This window comes from Microcaecilia unicolor, chromosome 11 (genome assembly GCF_901765095.1).
Source record: "Microcaecilia unicolor chromosome 11, aMicUni1.1, whole genome shotgun sequence".
In the NCBI taxonomy this organism is placed as follows: Eukaryota; Metazoa; Chordata; class Amphibia; order Gymnophiona; family Siphonopidae; genus Microcaecilia; species Microcaecilia unicolor.
Window position 1 is genome coordinate 154,667,979 of NC_044041.1, and position 19,877 is coordinate 154,687,855.

The window sequence follows — 19,877 nt, forward strand, 5'->3', positions numbered from 1 at the left end:
TCAACCTACATCCGATGTGCTGCATTGTGCTCCCTCAGCACTGATGAAGATGAGGATTACTCCTTCCTCTTCTTCAGCTAAGAACTGGATGATAACTGCTCATAGTGGGCTCCAATGAGGCTCCATAGAAAAAGGTGATTGGGACACTCTTGATGTCAACACATACCTTGGGCCCATGGAGGCCAATGCTTCGATGCCAATAGACAAGTCTCATCTCTAGGAAATTTTTTACACTGCTTTTCTCTGCCACGAATCCTTCTCGGACATCTGTGAATAGATTAAAATGAGAGGGATCACGGTCATGACCCAAGCATTAGAGGCACCAATTGTAAATATCTGTGACAGATATGGTCCTGTTGCACTGGTAACACTTTTTGAAACCACTGGTGTTCTTCTTTTGGGAAATCTAGCAACTCAATGGTGACAAAAATTCCCTGGCCAAGAGCTCAAGGCTTATAGGTAGGCCAAAAACTTATGAAAAAAAGAAATACTATTTTTGACAAAAAAAAAAAGTCTGATTAAGGAAAATACCAGGGAGCCATGGAACAAAGACAGAACTTACAAACAAAATTGCTAAATTTTCAACAATTAGGTGCGGAGGTGACCGTGAATGGGAAAAAAAAAAAAGTCTAATCAGCTCTTCAGAAAAATTAAGACTAAGGAAGTCCCATGTGACAGCAGCCAGGAAATGATGCACATACAGGGTAGGCCTACTCAAAGGCTTCTAGAAAATTTAATGGGGTAGTGTTTCCTGTGCCAGGCTCCATCGGTGACATCAACCATGAGTAAGGATTTATCAGTCTTGGCTGTCCTCGGAGAAAAGCACCGATAACAGCCCAGTACAAAATTCCTTACCAGATGGAGATGTTGCCAACTGCTGCAGGAGATGAGCAGGCAGCAGCAGCAGCACTGGTGGCTATGTAAAAGCAGAGGGAACAAGGGAAGCAATAAAGCAACTTTAGAACAAGAATGGATAGACTGTAGCAGGCAAGCACTCACCACTGCCACTAGTTACAGGAAGAGGAAGCCAACAGCAGAAGGACTAGGACCAGCTCTAGAGCAAATGGCAAATTTAAGCTCGTTTTTGGACTCTATGACATGCATGTGTATGTTGCCTGTAAGTGGATGGAATACGAAGATCAGATGATGGAATGTGGGAGCAGAGTGACATTTCCGGGGGGGGGGGGGGGGGCGGAGGGGGAGATGGTAGTAAGGATATCCTACACATTTTTGCACCCTTTCCATTCCATTCTACCTGATCCCATGATCTCTTACCCAACTTTAGACAGATGCTCTCCCTGTTCTCCAGTTTCTTCTACAATCTTTCAGACACCTCCCTCTCTACTCCACTCACCTTCCTCCCTTTCCACTCGCTCATCTCTTCTCCATACTTGCTTCCCCAAAACACTTACTCCAATGCTCTCTCTATACCCCCTGCATCCCCACTCTTACATCATTCACACCATGTTCTATCTCCACTTCCTCTTGGTTCCTATGAACCTTCCTGATCTCATGCTTAATTTCTCACTCTCTGTCCCTCCTCAGCATCTCCTCTGCCATCATTTCCTCATATGATCTCTTATCCCCACACTCACCCCACCCTAATATTTCCCCCCAGGTTGGTTGTCAGAGAGCTTTCAAATACCACAGGAAGCCCCATGTCCTATGGGGTCTTCAGCTGGTGAAGCCTAAAGGACTCCCACTGATGCTTTTCTTAAGGTACTGTAGGGAATTTTTTTTCCTGTTTTCAGCCAGCCAGTCATGAGCAAGAAGAAGGAAGGGAAGTAGGAAAGAGCATCATGGCAGGCAAGAGACTGGATTGAGAGATGCATACCATCATGACTCCATCCCAGCTCAGCCTGCTCTTTGAAACGGCTACACACAGATCAAGTAAAATTAGGCACACTTTTTGTTCACCTACTTTGTATGAGCGTATATCTCCACACAATTTTATAAGAGTCCTTTTCCATGTGGAGAAAGCGTTATAAAGACTATCCACCCCCCTTTCCTCTGCCCTTATCGAAAGTCCAAAAATAAATTATGTAATTTGGCCAATTTAAGATCACAATCTGCCACTATTAGCCAGAGCAAAAATAAAGGTCATAATATCAAGGAGCGTTTAATTAGTATTCCCATGAGTAACAAAAGATGAATATTTACTGTATATAGGCCCTTTCCTCATAGCTCTGATGCTGATTCTACATCATTCTTGTGTCCCTTCCCCTAGATTCTCTTTATTGTCTATATCCTTTACGACACAGTAAACCAGGTAAGACCTCACTGGAACGTGTGCAAGTCTGGAAGCTAGAACACATATGAATCAAGATAAATGTACTCTCTCATACAGATTTACAGTAACAATGCTCCTTCTAGATGGAAGATACAGTAATTAAGTCTAAGTACTACAAATATGTGTTACTTTGTTCTTAGTGTGCTGACACAGCTCCCAGAAAGTGCAGCCAAACTGTAGAAGCTTGAACAGCTTGTAATGTACTGCCACACCTCTTCCTGTTCTCAAGAAAAAACACAAGAGAACAACCTAATCACTACCGAGGCATCATGCCAAGGACAGACTGAAGGAACGTGTTCAAAAGGTGAAAAATTCTAGGTCATGTAGCCTGTAGCTACTTACTTCTGATGTTCGGCAAGTGCAATAAGTTAAGCGCTTGCTGACTGGTATAATAAAGAGGGATATTAAGCCAACGTTTTAGAAAAAGCAGTAATAAAAGGGATGAGAGGAGGCAGCATCAGAGGCATGGTGCATAGTTTGGGTTCAATTTATTTACTTAATACATCACTTTTCCAAGGTAGTATACAACCATATTATTGGAACTATTTCAGCAATGTTTAGAGAACAGGTATCGTATATCACTATTCTTAAAAAAACCTCATCAATGTCATGAGGACACGGTGGCTAGTGACTGGGTGGTGGGCAAGTATCATTACAAGGAAAGGTATTTTACACTGGAGATAATTTTATAAAGGCTTTTTTCATGTGTAAAGTTTGTTTTACACACAAAGGCCTTGTATAAAGTTTAAGTTTAATAGAGATTTTCTATCCCACTCATCATGTGTCTAAGTAGCTCACAGTCTAATAGTGGCAAGAAAAATAATTAAAAAAAAAAAAAAAAAAGAGAAAAACCACACACAATAACAGGGCATGATGATGCAAAAGGGTCAGGGGAGAACTGCAATATTTGATAGGAAAGACAGAAAGGGAGAGAGGAAAAGACATTGGGAAAGGGTAACAGAGGCATATTTTCAAAGCACTTAACCTTCCAAAGTTCCATAGAAACCTATGGAACTTTGGAAGGCTAAGTGCTTTGAAAATATGCCTCATAGTAACATAGCAGATGATGGCAGAAAAAGACCCGCACGGTCCACCCAGTCCGCCCAAGAAATGTGCCACTTTTTTGTGTATACCCTACCCCGACCTGCACCTGTCCCCTTCAGGGGACAGACCGTACAAGTCTGCCCAGCACTATCCCCGCCTCCCACTACCGGCTCTACAGGATATACAGGGTAATTACAAGTGTTTCCATAGTGTCCCACAGATCAATCCAGAGACAAGTGGGATGTACCAAAGTAGTCCACAACTACACACCCTTACCTCTCGGTCTGGTTAGCACCAGCAAACAACCATAGGTGCTGTCATGAGGGAAGAGCAAGCGGCCAATGTTGAGTGGCCCACTGCTATCACAGAAGAAAGCGCATATCACCCTTGCAGGGCAAGGAGGTGACGTGAAGCCTGAAAAAAAACTAGAAACAGGAGAAGTACACCCAATCCCCTTCAGAACAGGGCTCCGAGAGAGAGAAGCAGTTAAACTGGGCCATCCCCAGGAGAAACCCTCAAAAGCCCGTACAGCACCGCAGTGTCCCCAACATGGAATCCAACAAGAGAATCCACCGCTTGCGTGGAAACCCATAAGGCACCCATGCTCATGGTGGAGCGGCCTGCAGGGTTAGATCCAAAAAGTAGCCAAGGTTCGCAGCAAGGGAACTTGTCTAGCTACCTCCACAGCATACAAGAAAATGGCCAGCAAAGGCAATCAAGAACAAGAGAGATGTACACCCCAAATGGCATCTGGGTATGGGAGGGACCCGCCTGGACCACCTGGTGCAACCACAGGGCGAGCAGAGCTCCCCAGGTTAAACCAGGATCTTGACCAACGAACCAAAACCAGGAACACTGAGAAAATGCCGAGAAGCAACCAGGAGCCATGAGCACAGACCAATGCCTAGCTCTGACCTGTCACCAGGAAGAGAGAAAGAATCTCTCAAAAACATCCGCTGCCCACACCACACAGGATATACAGGAGGCTGAAGCCGTCGAGATGGATGTGTCCCCAACAAGGGCCGGAACCGGGCCCATTGTCAGGCTGCTGGCTAGCCCCAAAGGTAAAATCGGGCAGACCATACCAACACAAGGAAAACTGACAAAATCGGAGCAAAGCTCGAAGAGCAACCAACAGAGCCTGCCACCATGGACAGAGCTGTAACCCATCAAGCGAACCTGCTAGCAGCAGCCGCAACCAGGCAAGCGAATCCACTAGCGACCATGGGGTGCAGCCATATCTAGGAAAGGAAGCACAGCTAGAGCTGAAGCCAGCGGAGTCAGGCAACACTGGATGGCCAAAAACAGAACTAGGCCAAGCATGATGGTCTGGAGTCAGACTAAGCCAGTCTCGGCCACCAGGACAGAGATCAATGGTAGGACAGAAAGAACAGCTGGAGCTGTAGTTAGGCCAGGGCCATGCTCAATGGCTGGAGCCAGGCAAGGCTGTACGGCCGGAACTGGAGCTTGGCAAGGTTCTTCGGAGCCATACCAGGCTCTACATCTAGGACAGACCAGTGCAAGGCTCCACAGACAGATTCAGAGCTACACCAAGCCCTACAGCCGAAGCCAAAGCTAAAACAAGGCTCTGCTGACGGAACCAGAGCTAGGCATGGCTCCACGGACGAAGTCGGAGCTATGGAAGGTGCTGTGTCTGGAGCTAGGCCGGGTTCTATGGACGGAACTGGCGCTAGTCAATCTTGGTCCACTCCTCATGAAACTCGAGGAGTGAACTGAGACCTCATCATTGGGAGATGCAGCAGGTATAAGTAGACCTGGAAATGAAGCAGAGATCATTCTGCCAGCATGCAAGGTGGGTTGCCGTAGGGGAAGTGGAAACCCTGATAGTGGTTTCCTGGCCTGTCGCACAGGGCCTCACATAACCCTCAACTAAACTGAGATGGATTTTAAAGAATCTGTAGACTTGTCCTCTGGCAATCTCTGAGACCTGAAGACCTTCAGGTCGTACCCAACTTCCCCAAGCACAAGATTACTTCTAAAAAGGTAGCTTGCTAAATGTGACTTGGAAGCCACATCAACTGTCCAATGCCGAAGCCAGAACTAAAGCAGGTGAAGAATTGGCTGCGCATTGGGACTAAAAAGTGGGCTGAGAACCAGAGCTAGATGGTGTAGCAGAATATGGCTGTCTGCACCATTGTGCCCTACAGATAGCCAGCTGCAGCAGGACATGAACCAGCTGGTTGCTTAACTATTAAGCTACCTCTATACCGAAGTAGCTCCGTAATAAATGCTAGTTGTCCCATACAAATAAAAAAGGTGCAAAAATGCAATAGAAGCAATTACAGCCACTGGTGATGCTGCAGATACTGTGGTGGCTGGAGCTAGTATGCTATAGTTTGGCTAGTATCAGTGTGCAAAAGGAGAAAGGAAAGCTAACCTTTAGTACAGTAGTGTAGTGATAACTGTTCCAGTCATACTGCTTAGCAAGCAGTAAGAGAGAGAATGAAATAAAATATGCCCCATTGGAAATAGAGCAAAGTCTATACACAGCTTCTAATATGATGGATAAACCAGCCTTGAACTTGTGACCTTCAGGTTGAAAGCCAGCCACCTACCAGAATAAAACTATTTTAATGTAAACACTGCACATGGAGAAAATGCCACCATGTCAGCACAGAGGGTGCAGGATTATCATGGAGGCCAAGAGAAACCTGGGAGGAGTGCACTAGCCTCAGAAATTAACTCAAAATGTAACATTTCTCCCAGAAACATGGAGTCAACAGCACTAAGCTCAACTGGACACCATCTGTATTGCCAAGCTCTGAGAAAGGGTAAGAGTGAAAAATCTAGAGGAGGACCCTTTCCTAACCCAGATCCCTTTCTCCTTTCCTTTTACGTTGCACACACGCCATAAACCACCTCAAGGAGGGTACCAAACCAAGGTAGATCAATACAGAAATATTCTTAGTGCGCGAGAGAGAGCGTGCGCCTGAAGAAAATCTCAGCCAAAGCCCTTTAGGATATAGAAGGAGAGGACCGATGGGGGTGTACACCGAGACCCAAAGCCCAGGTTGTTTCAATCCCAGAAGCTCTACTATATCTGGGAAACCAGACCAAGCGCCAATCAATCCAGAGCTGTGTGTGACCGTCCACCTGCTACATAGAGAGAATACCGAGGTTAAGGTGGCTGCACATGACCACATGTAGCAAACCACTGAAGTACTTTATCGCTATCTGCTGGTAGAGGGACATAATCCACTCGTCTCTGGATTGATCTTTGGGACGCTATGGAAGGGGAAGTAGAACCCATTATAGGAGTTCCACCCATAAGCTAAATAATGCCAACTAGGATGTACAAAACAACATTTGTCAACTATCAACTGTTAGCAAATTTCAGCTAGTCTTCCCAGCAAAACAAAACTCTTTTCGACCAGTTGTGTCAGTGGCATTACCTCTTCACTTAAACAACTGCCATAGTGATCATGAGGCAAGTTCAGTCCACTCTACTCAAATGGTGTCATCTTTCATTCAACCCTTTTGAATGCAGTTTGTTCAAGAGCATTTGTTGTGATAAACAGTGTCCAGATCATGCTGACTGAAGTGATGAATGCCAATATTGACTAGCCCTGTTTTTAACTGGCATCCCAATTCTGTGTGACCCTTTTAATCCTTCATTCTACCCACTGAAATGAGCACTACACATCCCAAAATGCAACAGAAATACATTTCTATGGGAGAAGCAGTTCCAACAGCTGCAGTGTACATACATATATACATACACACACAGTGATGCACTGTAAGATAGCGATTAAAGAATTGCATTTTTCAAAAGGCCTTCTTCCACTCATCTCCTCTCTTAATCAGACAGAGAAAGCACACATACATGTACACTCCCCAACACACATCCAAGCATGCATTCACACATACCAATACACAAACACACATGCAGATACAAACATGTACACATACACACATTTACATGGAGGGGAGCTGGAAAGAATTCCATGAGCCATGCTCCACATGTTTACCCCACTAGTTGTACCCAAGCTGGAGCAGAGACTGTGTAGGAATCTCCAAACAGAAGCCTGGACTATAAAATCCTGAGTGGTGCAGAACGGGTAAAAGTGATTCGATTTTTCACTCTTTCAAAAACTACAAACACCAGGGGGCATTTGAAATTATATGGAAATACTTTTAAAACAAACAGAAGGAAATATTTTTTCACTCAAAGAATAGTTAAGATCTGGAACTCACTGCTGGAGAATGTGGTAACAGTGGCTAATGTATCTGGGTTTAAAAAAAAAAAGGTTTGGACAAGCTCCTGGAGGAAAAGGCCATAGTCTGTTATTGAAATGGACATGGGGGAAGCCAGTTTGCTCCAGGATTGGTAGCATGGAATGTTGCTACTAATTGGATTTCTGTCAGGAACTTGTGACCTGGATTGGCCACTGCTGGGAAGCAGGATACTAGGCTAGATGGACCATTGGTCTGATCCACTATGGCTATTCTTTTGTTAATGTTCTTATTTTGAAAGGCCCGGAATTCCTTGAATACTGAAAAGGGAAACTGCCAGAGCAGTACTTCTAAACCTTTTTTATTCTTTCCAACCCAACAGAAGTTGGAAAGAACTATACAACATGGGTTGAGAATGTGTCTCTCTGACTGGGGGCTAAAAAACTCTCCAAAAATTGAACAGAACAGGATGAAACTTAGAACTGGCAAAAAAGTGGTAGAGAGACAAGTTCAAAAACGGGCCTAATTAAACTGAAGATTCCGGAGATATAACCCCTCCCCAAACAAAAGTTTCTGTAGGAGAAGGAGTTCCAGCTTCTGTAGTTGAGAATAATTACCAGAATGGAATGAAAACTTGACATGGAAAAAAATTGTAAAATGATACACTGAGTTTGAAAATAGGCCAAATCAAAATAGAGCTTCCAGAGAAACGAGCATCCCAAAATGAGAAAATTAGGTTCTAACCTTGGTAATTTTCTTTCCTTTAGTCATAGCAGATGAAGCCACTACGTATGGGTTGTGTCCATCAACCAGCAGGGGGAGATAGAGAGCACTCAACTTTTCACAGTGCCTCATGGCCAGCCAGCTCCACTGCCTCTTCAGTATTTGAAGCTTCCAAAGCAGTATGGCAAACCGCAATGGGAATAACATGAACTTTCCCCACAGAGAACGATGGCCCCTTAACAAGGGTATGAACTCAAAAGGAGGGAATGAACACATCCTTCTGGAGGGAATAAACTCGTTCTCCTTATTGTATAACTGGAGGGGATACACGCAACCTCCTGGAGGGAATAAACTCATCCTCCAAAACGTAAACTGGAGGGAATGGACTCATCCTCCTATAAAGTGAACATGAATCCTGAGGACTGTTTTCCAACTTTCTCCCAAGGAAGGAACTTCAGGAAACAAGAACAGAACCTGAAACAGATTCACAGCATACAATCATACAGGGAGGGCTCATGGCTTCATCTGCTATGACTAAAGGAAAGAAAATTACCAAGGTAAGAACCTAATTTTCCCTTCCTTGTCATCAAGCAGATGAAGCCATTACGTATGGGATGTAACAAAGCAATCCCTATATAGGGGGGGGGGGGGGGGGAACAGGTCACACCATGCGCTAGCACTTGTGCTCCAAAACGCGCATCCCTCCTATCAGCCACATCCAGCCTGTAATGTCGGGCAAAAGAGAGCTTAGAAGCCCATGTTGCTGCACTGCATATCTCTTGACGAGAGAGTGCTCCAGTTTCAGCCCAAGAGGAAGATATCGCTCTGGTAGAATGCGCCTTAAAGGCTACAGGCTGAGACCGGCCGGCAAGCAGATAAGCTGAAAAGATAGTTTCTTTGAGCCAGCGGGCAATAGTGGCTTTAGACGCTGGAGACCCTCTGTGAGGACCTGGTAGCAAAACAAACAGATGATCATAGATACAGAAAGAGATAGTAACTCGCACATACTGCAGCAGAGTCCTGCGCACATCCAACAGGTGCAACTGCCCAAAAAGATTCTGGAAACTCCTCCTTATCAAAGGAGGGCAAGAAAATAGGCTGGTTTAGGTGAAACGCTGAAACCACCTTAGGCATGAAGGAAGGCACGGTCCGAACCGTGACCCCGGACTCGGAGAATTGCAGAAATGGGTCTCTACAGGACAGTGCCTGGAGCTCTGACACCCGTCTCGCCGAAGTAATGGCCACAAGAAAAACGGCCTTTAGTGTCAAATCTTTCTCCTATGCTCGGCGAAGCGGCTCAAAAGGAGAAGCCTGCAGGGCCTTCAAAACTAGCCCCAGGTTCCAAGCTGGACAGGGTGCTCGCACGGAAGGCCGGAGCCAAAGCACCCCACTAAAAAACCGTGCCACATCTGAGCAGCTAAAGACACGCCTTCAACCTTACCACGAAGGGAGGCCAACGCTGCCACTTGCACCCGCAGGGAATTATAGGCCAAGCCTATTTGTACACCATCCTGCAAAAAGTCCAGAATCGGTGTGACAGGAACCCGCATGGGTGTGATTGCTTTTGAAGCACACCAAGACAAACTGGCGCCAAATCCTGGCATAAGCCACGGAAGTGGAACGCTTGCGGGCCTGCAGGAGAGTGGAAATGACTGTGTTTGAATAGCCTTTGTCCCTCAATTACGCCCTCTCAATCGCCATGCCATAAGACCAAAGCGGCAGGCGTCCTCCATGGCTACCGGGCTCTGTGACAACAGGTTCGGTACCAGAGGTAAAGGAAGGGGAGCCTCCAATAGCATCAGTCGGCGGTCCGCATACCAAGGCCTCCTGGGCCAATCCGGGGCGATGAGGACCACTTCTCCTGGGTGCAGCCGAATCCGCAGGAGCACTCGCCCTATCAAGGGCCATGGACGGAACACATATAGTAGGCCCGGAGGCCAGGGCTGAGTCAAGGCATCCAACCCTGCCGAGCAAGGATCTCTCCGTCTGCTGAAGAAGCACGGGACTTTGGCATTTGAACTTGTCGCCATAAGATCCATCACGGGCTTGCCCCATTCGGCCCAGTAGCAAATCTGTTCGGCCTGCGCAGCCAGTGCTCTGCACTGAGTGCCGCCTTGTCGATTTATGTAGGCCACTGCTGTCGTGTTGTCCGACATCACTCGGACAGCCAATCCTTCCAGGGTCACTTGAAAGGCCAGAAGCGCTTGAAACACCGTTCTCAACTCCAGGTGGTTGATGGACCACTCTGACTCCTCGGGCGTCCATAGACCCTGGGCACGCTTCCCCTTGCAAAGTGCGCCCCAGCCCTTCAGGCTGGCATCTGTCACTACTAGACACCAATCGGGGAGCGCCAGCGGCATTCCTCGCCGCAACATGCTGTCTGAGAGCCACCACTCCATGCTGAGTCGGGCCGCAGGGAGCCAAGAAAGTCTGCATTGATAATCCTGAGAAACTGGAGACCATCTTTGAAGTAGGGAATACTGTAGAGGTCTCAGGTGCGCTCTTGCCCAGGGCACCAATTCCAATGTGGCTGTCATCGATCCCAGCAGCTGGACAATGTCCAAAGCTCGCGGGCGGGGCATCCTCAGGAGCAGAAGGACCAGATTCTGAAGCTTGCACCACCTTAGCTCGGGTAGGTATACATAGCCCAAGGCTGTGTCGAACCTGGCCCCCAAATAGTCTAGAGATTGCGAGGGGGGTCAGGTGACTTTTGGCCATATTGACGACCCAACCTAGAGATTGAAGTACTGAGACCACTCTGGCTGCAGCTTGATAGCTCTCTGTTACAGAGTCTGCTCTGATGAGCCAGTCGTCTAGGTACGGGTGAACCCTGATACCTTCTCGCCTGAGCAAAGCAGCTACTACCACCATTACCTTCGAAAAGGTTCGGGGCGCTGTGGCGAGGCCAAAAGGCAAGGTCAGGAACTGGAAATGTTTTCCCAACACCGCAAACCTCAGATACTTCTGGTGCGGGGGCCAAATTGGTATGTGCAAGTAAGCTTCTTTCAGGTCTAGAGACGTGAGAAACTCTCCTGGCTGTACTGCAGCAATGACAGAGCGCAGGGTTTCCATGTGGAAATGCCGCACTCTTAGGGACTTGTTCAATTCTTTTAAGTCCAGAATAGGGCGAAAAGACCCACCTTTTCGCGGCACCACAAAGTAGATGGAGTATCGGCCATAGCAGTGTTTGGCGGGAGGTACCGGGGACACGGCCCCTAACTGAATCAGACCTTGCAAAGTCTCCTCTACCGCCGCCCGTTTGGTGGCAGAACCACATCGGGACTCCACAAACACGTCTCTTACTGGGGCGTTGAATTCTATTCTGTATCCATCTCTGATCAGGTCCAGAACCCACTGATCTGAGGAAATATTGGCCCACTCCTCGGCAAAGAGGGAAAGACGTCCTCCGATGACAGGAAGCGAGGAGTGGGCCGGCGCACCATCATTGAGAGGGTCGCCCCTGAACTTCAGGCCTAGAGCCGGTGGCTGCGGAACGCTTGTCCGAGCGAAAGGAGTTCCTCTGCTGAAAAACGGGCACGAGAAGTGAACCCAGCAGAACAGCCCGGGCGGTACCTTCTAGCTTCACGGAAGCGAGGTCTATAAGAGGAGTGGACCGCCTGGCCCTTGGAGGAAGGCCTCGGCCTATCTTCGGGCAAGCGCTGGGGTTTAGGATCTCCCAGGCCTTTAATAATTTATTCTTTCCAACTCCTCACCAAATAGGAGAAGGCCTTGAAAGGGCAACTTCACCAACCTTTGCTTAGAGGCCATGTCCGCTGCCCAATGTTGTGGCGAGCCGCCACTGCTACTGCCATTTGTTTAGCCGAAGCTCTGACAATATCATAAAGGGCATCAGCCAAAAAGGACAAGGCCGACTCCAGCCGCGGAGCCACATCCGAGAAGGGCTCTGCTCCATCTCCGGGCTGTTCCACTACCTGTTGGAACCACGCCAGACAGGCTCTAGCAGCATAACAACCGCATGCAGACGCCCGAAGAGTAAGACCTGCAATTTCAAAGGACCGTTTAAGTGCTACTTCCAGCCTACGGTCTTGTATATCCTTCAGGGCAACTCCTCCTTCCACAGGGAGGGTAGTTCTCTTTGTCACCGCAGTGACTAGGGCATCTACTTTAGGCATTGCAAAGCAAGCCAAATGCTCCTCACGCAGAGGGTACAACTGCCCCATAGCCCTGGAAACTTTCAAAGGTCCCTCGGGGTCAGCCCACTGAGCGGAAATAAGCTCTTGGATGGAGTCATGCAAAGGAAAGGCTCGAGCAGGCTTTTTGGTACTAGCCATCCTAGGATTCACAGAGGAGGCCGTGCCACTGTCAGGCTCTTCAACAGAAAGGACCTGTAGGGCATCTGAAATAAGCGCTGGCAGCTCATCACGGTGGAAAATCCTCACCACGGAGGGATCATCCAGATCCTGTGGTAATTCTGCACCTGACTCTGGCTCCTCAGACCACGAAGGCCTGCCAGAACTCTCCGAATCCTCACAGCCCGACCATGGGGGGGGGGGGGGGGGGGGGGAAAGGAGGTGCACCACAATCTGAAGGGGAATTAGCCCTTCTACGCTTTTCTTTATGCCAATTATCAGGGAAAATAGCCTCAGCGGACAGTCCCAGGCCAGAATCCACCGGGGGGGGGGGGGGGGGGGGGGGGGAACAACAGAAGGGGCCTCAGACGACCCCTTGAGGGAGAGCTCTTTTCAGCATGTATGCTTTATGCAATAACAACACAAAATCAGGGGAGAAAAACTCGCCCTGGGCACCCAGATCCCGTCCGGGGCTAGCCGCTCCCTGAATAGCCTCAATTCAAGGTCCCCACCACCCCCGGGCTCAGGGCTCTCCGTCTCTACGGAGGCCGCGCCAAGCGGAGAATTCAAAATGGGGTCCGCTGCCAGCTCTGAGCAGGAAGAATCATCGCTCACCATGCGCGGGCCGGCTCTTACACCTGTACAGCACGATTTACAGAGCCCCGCTGCTTTGTGCTTGCCACACCGGGAACAGTGCTTTACATTCTGTGCAGCCATCGCCGAAAACAGTGGGAAAATTCAAAATGGCGATTTCGCGCCAAAAACGCCCCGATCGCAGGCCCACCCCGGAGTTAGAAAACACTCTTACCTCACCGGACCGAGTATCACAGCTCCGGTCCCATAGAAGAATCAAAGGAAAACCTCTGTTCCATTTTTTTTTTTGACGCTGTGAGGAAAGCAGAGGTAATAAGAACTCCGGAGGCTCAGATGAGCGGGAAAGGCAGGGAAAGGCGAACCAATGTGCCTTCAAAGTGAAGCTGCTATAGCCTCTAACACCCCGGCTAACAACTGGCAAGCCAGGAGCCACCCCCAGGCAGATTTTTGATGGAGCTCGAAGAAGCTGAAGCCACCCTGCTTGGGGAGATAGAGAATACTGAAGAGGCAGTGGAGCTGGCTGGCCATGAGGCACTGTGAAAACTTGAGTGCTCTCTATCTCCCCCTGCTGGTTGATGGACACAACCATATGTAATGGCTTCATCTGCTTGATGACAAGGAAATGGCCCAATACATTTATATGGGAAAAGGACTTCCAACTTCTGTATCACAGAAACTAATACTGTATGCACTTCATAAGCTCTAACTACAGCAATGTAAGCTCTTAATATTTAAGAAAGAATACAAAAAAAAAACAAAAACATATGAACAATATCCTATTGAGACAGTCGCAATAAGGGTACCCAAAGTCCCTATCACCTTTTTAATTATAGCCTGCATTACTGTAACTCCAACTCTGTCCATTCTTCTGCCACCTCCACAAGGTTACATCCTACCTCCAAACCCACGATATACCATGATTCTCTATCCAATCCTAGGGCATTAACACCAGTTCCTTTTCCTCCCACAACAAGTGTCTTAGCAGACTCTGCACATACCCCAGATTCTATACATGTTACCGAAGTTGCGCACTTCTGAGATGCGCATGCAAATAAATTGATAATGAGCTCTGAACCATTAAAAATTGGGTGTGAACCACTGATGTTAATCAGCACTCATTAAAATGTATACATTATTCTATAAGGCACAGCACTTAACTCCCATGGCATGCATCTCAAAGGGGGGGGGGGGGGGGAGGAATGGCAATGGGCGATTCGAGGGTGTTCTGAAATGTTGTGCGCAGTATTACAGAACACTGCCTAATTGTGAATGCCGGCACCCAAGTTAGACACACCAGGTTTCAGCAGCACCCAGAAGTTAAGTACAGGATCTGCACTAAATGCTATTCTATATAAGGCATGAATCCTTTATGGAAGGGAAAATTAGGTTCTTACCATGATAAAAAATTAGGTTCTTACCATGATAATTTTCTTTCCTTTAGTCATAGCAGATGAAGCCACTACGTATGGGTTGTGTCCAACAACCAGCAGGGGGAGATAGAGAGCACTCAACTTTTCACAGTGCCTCATGGCCAGCTAGCTCCACTGCCTCTTCAGTATTTGAAGCTTCCAAAGCAGTACGGCAAACAGCAATGGGAATAACATGAACTTTCCTCACAGCGAACGATGGCCCCTTAACAAGGGCATGAACTCAAAAAAGGAGGGAATGAACTCATCCTCCTGGAGGGAATAAACTCGTCCTCCACTTTGTATAAACGGAGGGAATACTTGCATCCTCCTGGAGGGAACAAATTCATCCTCCCAAAACATGAACTGGAGGGAATGAACTCATCCTCCTATAACTGTAACAAGAATCCTGAAGACTCCCCAAGGAAGGAATATAACTTCAGGAAACAAGAACAGCACCTAAAATCAGAATCACTGCAATACAGACAATCATACAGGGAGGGCTCATGGCGTCATCGATCCCAACAGCTGGACAATGTCCTAAGCTCGCGGGCGGGGCATCCTCAGGAGCAGACGGACCTAATTCTGAAGCTTGCACCGCCTTTGCTCGGGAAGAAACACATAGCCCGAGACTGTGTCGAACTTGGCCCCCAAATATTCTAGAGATTGCGAGGTGATCAGGTAACTTTTGGCCATATTGACGACCCAGCCCAGAGACTGAAGGACTGAAACCACTCTGGCTGTAGCTAGATTCTCTTTTTCTGAGTCAGCTCTGATGAGCCAGTGTCTAGGTACGGGTGAACCCGGATACCCTCTCGCCTGAAAAAGGCAGCTACCACCACCAATACCTTGGAGAAGGTTCGGGGAGCTGTGGCGAGGCCAAAAGGCAAGGCCCGAAACTGGAAATGTTTTCCCAACACCGCAAAAACATCTGGTGCGGGGGCCAAATTGGTATGTGCAAGTAAGCTTCTTTCAGGTCCAGAGACGTGAGAAACTCTCCTGGCTGTACCGCCGCAATGACTGAGCACAGGGTTTCCATGTGAAAATGCCGCACTCTTAAGGACTTGGTTAGCTCTTTTAAGTCCAGGATCGGGCGAAAAGACCCGCCTTTTCGTGGCACCACAAAGTAAATGGAGTAGCGGCCTAGACCTTGTTCGGCGGGAGGCACCGGGGTCACAGCCCCTATCTGTGCAGATTCTCCTCTACCGCCGCCCGTTTGGCGGCAGAACCGCATCGGGACTCCACAAACACGTCTCTCACCGGGGCATCGAATTCTATTCGGTATCCGTCTCTGATCAGATCCAAGACCCACTGATCTGCGGAGATTTTGGCCCACTCCTCGGCAAAGAGGGAAAGTCTTCCTCCGATGACAGGAAACAAGGAGGGGGCTAGCGCATCATCATTGAGAGGGTCGCCCCTGAACTCCAGGCCTTGAACCGGCAACTGCGGAACATTTGTCCGAGCGAAAGGAGTTTCTCTGCTGAAAGCGGGCACGCGAAGTGAACCCAGCAGCACGCCCCAGGCAGTACCTTCTAGCTTCACGGAAGCGAGGTCTGTAAGAGGAGCAGACCGCCTGACCCTTAGAGGAAGGCTTCGGCCTATCTTCGGGCAAGTGCTGAGGTTTGGAATCCCCCAGGCCTTTAACAATGTTTTCTAGCTCCTCACCAAACAGGAGAAGGCCTTGAAAGGGCAACTTCACCAACCTTTGCTTAGAGGCCATGTCCGCCGCCCAATGTCGTAGCCAAAGAGTGCTGCGAGCCGCCACTGCTACAGCCATTTGTTTAGCCGAAGCTCTGACCATATCATAAAGAGCGTCAGCCAAAAAGGACAAGGCCAACTCCATCCGCGGAGCCACTTCAGATAAGGTCTCCGCTCCATCACCGGGGCTGTTCCACTGCCTGCTGTAACCAAGCCAGGCAGGCTCTAGCAGCATAACAACTGCATGCAGACGCCCGAACACTGAGACCTGCCAAATCAAAGGACCGCTTCAGAGCTGAATCAAGCCTGCGGTCTTGAATATCCTTCAGGGCAACACCTCCTTCAACAGGGAGGGTAGTTCTCTTTGTCACCGCAGTGACCAGGGCATCCACTTTAGGCATTGCAAAGCGAGCCAAATGTTCTTCACTCAGAGGGTATAATTGCCCCATAGCCCTGGCAACCTTCAAAGGTCCCTCGGGGTCAGCCCATTGAGCCGAAATAAGCTCTTGGATGGAGTCATGCAAAGGAAAGGCTCGAGCAGGCTTTCTGTTACTAGCCATCCTTGGATTAATTGAGGAGGCTGTGCCACTCCCAGGATCTTCAATCGAAAGGGCTTGTAAGGCATCTGAAATAAGCACTGGCAGCTCCTCGCAGTGGAAAATCCTCACTGCAGACGGATCATCAAGCTGGCTCCTCAGCCCAAGACGTTCTGCTAGACCCCTCAGAATCCTCATAGCTCGACCACAGGGGGGAAAGGGTCCGAAGATCCCTGTGGAAGAGCTCTTTTAAGCATATATGCCCTATGCAGCATTAAAACAAAATCAGGGGAGAAAACCGCTCCTTGACCGCCCGGATCCTGCCCAGGGCTATCAGCTCTATTATTAGCCTCACTCAGAGGACCCCCCCCCCCCCCCGGATTCAGGGCTCTCCGTCGCAACGGAGGCTGCGCCATTTGGAAAATCCAAAATGCCGTCCGCTGTCAGCTCAGAGCGTGAAAGATCGCCGCTAGACATGCTCGGGCCGGCTCTACCGTCTGTACAGCACGAATTACAGAGCCCCGTTGCTGATTTGCGCTTGCCACATTTTGAACAGCGCTTTACAGTCTCCGCAGCCATCGCCAAAAATGGCGGTAAAATTCAAAAATGGCGGTTCGTGCCAAAAACTTCCCGATCATGGGCCCACCCCCAGAAAACACTCTTACCTCACAAAACCGAGTATCACAGCTCCGGTCCTGCAGAAGAATCTCAAGAAAAAAACCCCTCTTTTCCAAGATCGCTGCGCTAAAGCGCGACGCGACTTTAATTATTTATTTTAGCGCTGTGAGGAAAGCAGAGGCAAAAGAGGTAAATAAAAACACTCCGGAGGCTCAGATAAGTGGGAAAGGCAGGGAAAGGCGAACCAATGTGCCTGCATCTACTGAGTGGGAAAGGACAGGGAAAAGCAAGCTAATATGTCCACATCCACAGGGGCGTGGGTAAGGCAGGGAAAGGGCTGACCTATGTGCCTTCAAAGTGAAGCTGTTATAGCCTCTAACACCCCGGCTAACAACTGGCAAGCCAGGAGCCACCCCCAGGCAGATTTTTGATAGAGCTCGAAGAAGCTGCAGCCACCCTGCTTGGGGAGATAGAGAATACTGAAGAGGCAGTGGAGCTAGCTGGCCATGAGGCACTGTGAAAAGTTGAGTGCTATCTCCCCCTGCTGGTTGATGGACACAACCATACGTAATGGCTTCATCTGCTTGATGACAAGGAATAGCGCTTATCACTGAATATTTTTGGTACTTAAGTGTCAGCACTGTTTACCGAATTCCCTCCATAATTACTCCTGCCAGAATTCTGCACAATTGTGGAGCACAGAATTCCACAGCTGTGCAGAATTCCACACTGTGTTCCAAGAGGAACTGACTGACTGGCTGACCTCCACAGCCTGCGGTAAATGCTTGCTGACCCCTGCCGCCCACCCCCTCAAGCCTTGGTGGGCCCTCCCCAGGCCTACCTCAGTGTGCCCTGGTGATCTAGAGGCCTTGTCAGGGGCAGGAAAGAGCGCTACTCTTTCCTGCCTGCTGCCTTTTCAAAATGGCCTTTCGAGACTGCTGCAGGAAGTTTCACTGGCCATTTGAAACAAGCAGCAGCTGTGGGCCGCGACACCGGCCTAAAGCAACAGCGAGCAGGAAAGAGTGGGGTTCTTTCCTGCCCTGAAGAGGTACTCCCATGTAGCTCCTCCTGCTCCCACATCACGGGTGAGTGCAGGGGCAGCTGAAAAAAAAATATGGATGGTATTTGGGTGCAGGGAGGGAGGGAAGGAGCTTAAAAAAAGTGGATGTTGTGGGGCAGAGGGGGCTGTAAAAAGAAAAGTGGATGCTATGTGTGGGTGGGTACAGGGAGAGGCTGTAAAGGTGGATACAATGGGTGGAGGAAGGGCTATAAAAAGGTGGATCCTATGTATGTGTGTGTGGATGGAGAGATGGAGGCTTTAAAAATGGTGGATGCTATGTGTGTGGAGGGAGGGAGGGAGGGAAGGGGACTGTAAAGATGGATGCTATGTGTGGGTGCAGCGGGGGAGCTGGAAAAATATGGATGTACAGTGAGGGGAGGCTATAATATTGGTTTTATGACTAATCTTGCAGAGCTTGCAAATTTTGTGCACAGAATTTTGCAGAATTTGCAAACTGTGTGCAGAATTTTGAATTTTTTTGCACAGAACTCCAGGAGTACATAATGCTTAAGCAGAAGGAAGGCATAGAAATGGGAGTGAGAAAGCAGATATTCTTCCTTTAGGGACTGAGAAGTATTCATTTCACCCCATACTTCCAGAATGGTGGTTAGAGTTCTAATACTCTTCAATTCCCAACTTGTAAAGAAGGTAAAATTATGTATCATACCTGATAATTTTCTTTCCATTAATCATAGCTGATCAATCCATAGACTGGTGGGTTGTGTCCATCTACCAGCAGGTGGAGATAGAGAGCAATCCTTTTGCCTCCCTATATGTGGTCATGTGCTGCCGGAAACTCCTCAGTATGTCGATATCAAAGCTCCATCCGCAGGATTCAGCACTTAGAGAATTACACCCACAAAGGGACACACTGCCCAGCTCACCACTGCCGAAACGGGGGAGGGGAATAAACCCAGCTCATCCCCACACAAGTGGGGGAGGGGAATCCGTCCAGCTCATCCCCGCGGACCGGGGGAGGGACACCACACCTGCCGATGCGGGGGGGGGGGGGGGGGGGATCTGGCTTATCCTGCAACCGCAACCGCGGGAGGAGCTGACTGACCCTAACACCGCCGAAGCGGGAGGGGTACAAAGCTGCCCTACAGCCGCATGAAGCAGGAGGGAGCGCCGGCAGAATTTAGGTCTCAATCCAGCCCCGTAAAACGGAGGGGAGAAGAATGCAGCAGCTCACTGTAACACAAAATCGTCTCAACTCCTGAAGAATCCAATTGAAAAAACTTGAACACGAAGTCCTCCTGAACAGGAACTGAAGACTAAACTTGAACCTGAAATGCAACCAGAATATAAACAGCACAGATATCTGGGAGGGGCTATGATTAATGGAAAGAAAATTATCAGGTATGATACATAATTTTACCTTCCATATCATCATGCTGATCAATC

General features: G+C 48.6%; 1 protein-coding gene across 4 annotated transcripts in view; it reads right to left on the minus strand.

Moving 5' to 3' along the window:
- CIPC (CLOCK interacting pacemaker) overlaps positions 1-19,877 on the minus strand; it is a 194,981-nt gene that overhangs the window by 148,142 nt on the left and 26,962 nt on the right. For 3 of the 4 annotated variants that reach the window (XM_030219127.1, XM_030219124.1, XM_030219123.1), the window contains exon 2: positions 167-267. The exons of the other annotated variant lie outside the window; for it this stretch is intronic. The gene's annotated coding sequence lies outside the window, so the exon portion shown is untranslated. The remainder of the gene's footprint in view (positions 1-166; positions 268-19,877) is intronic. 4 annotated transcript variants of the gene reach the window in all.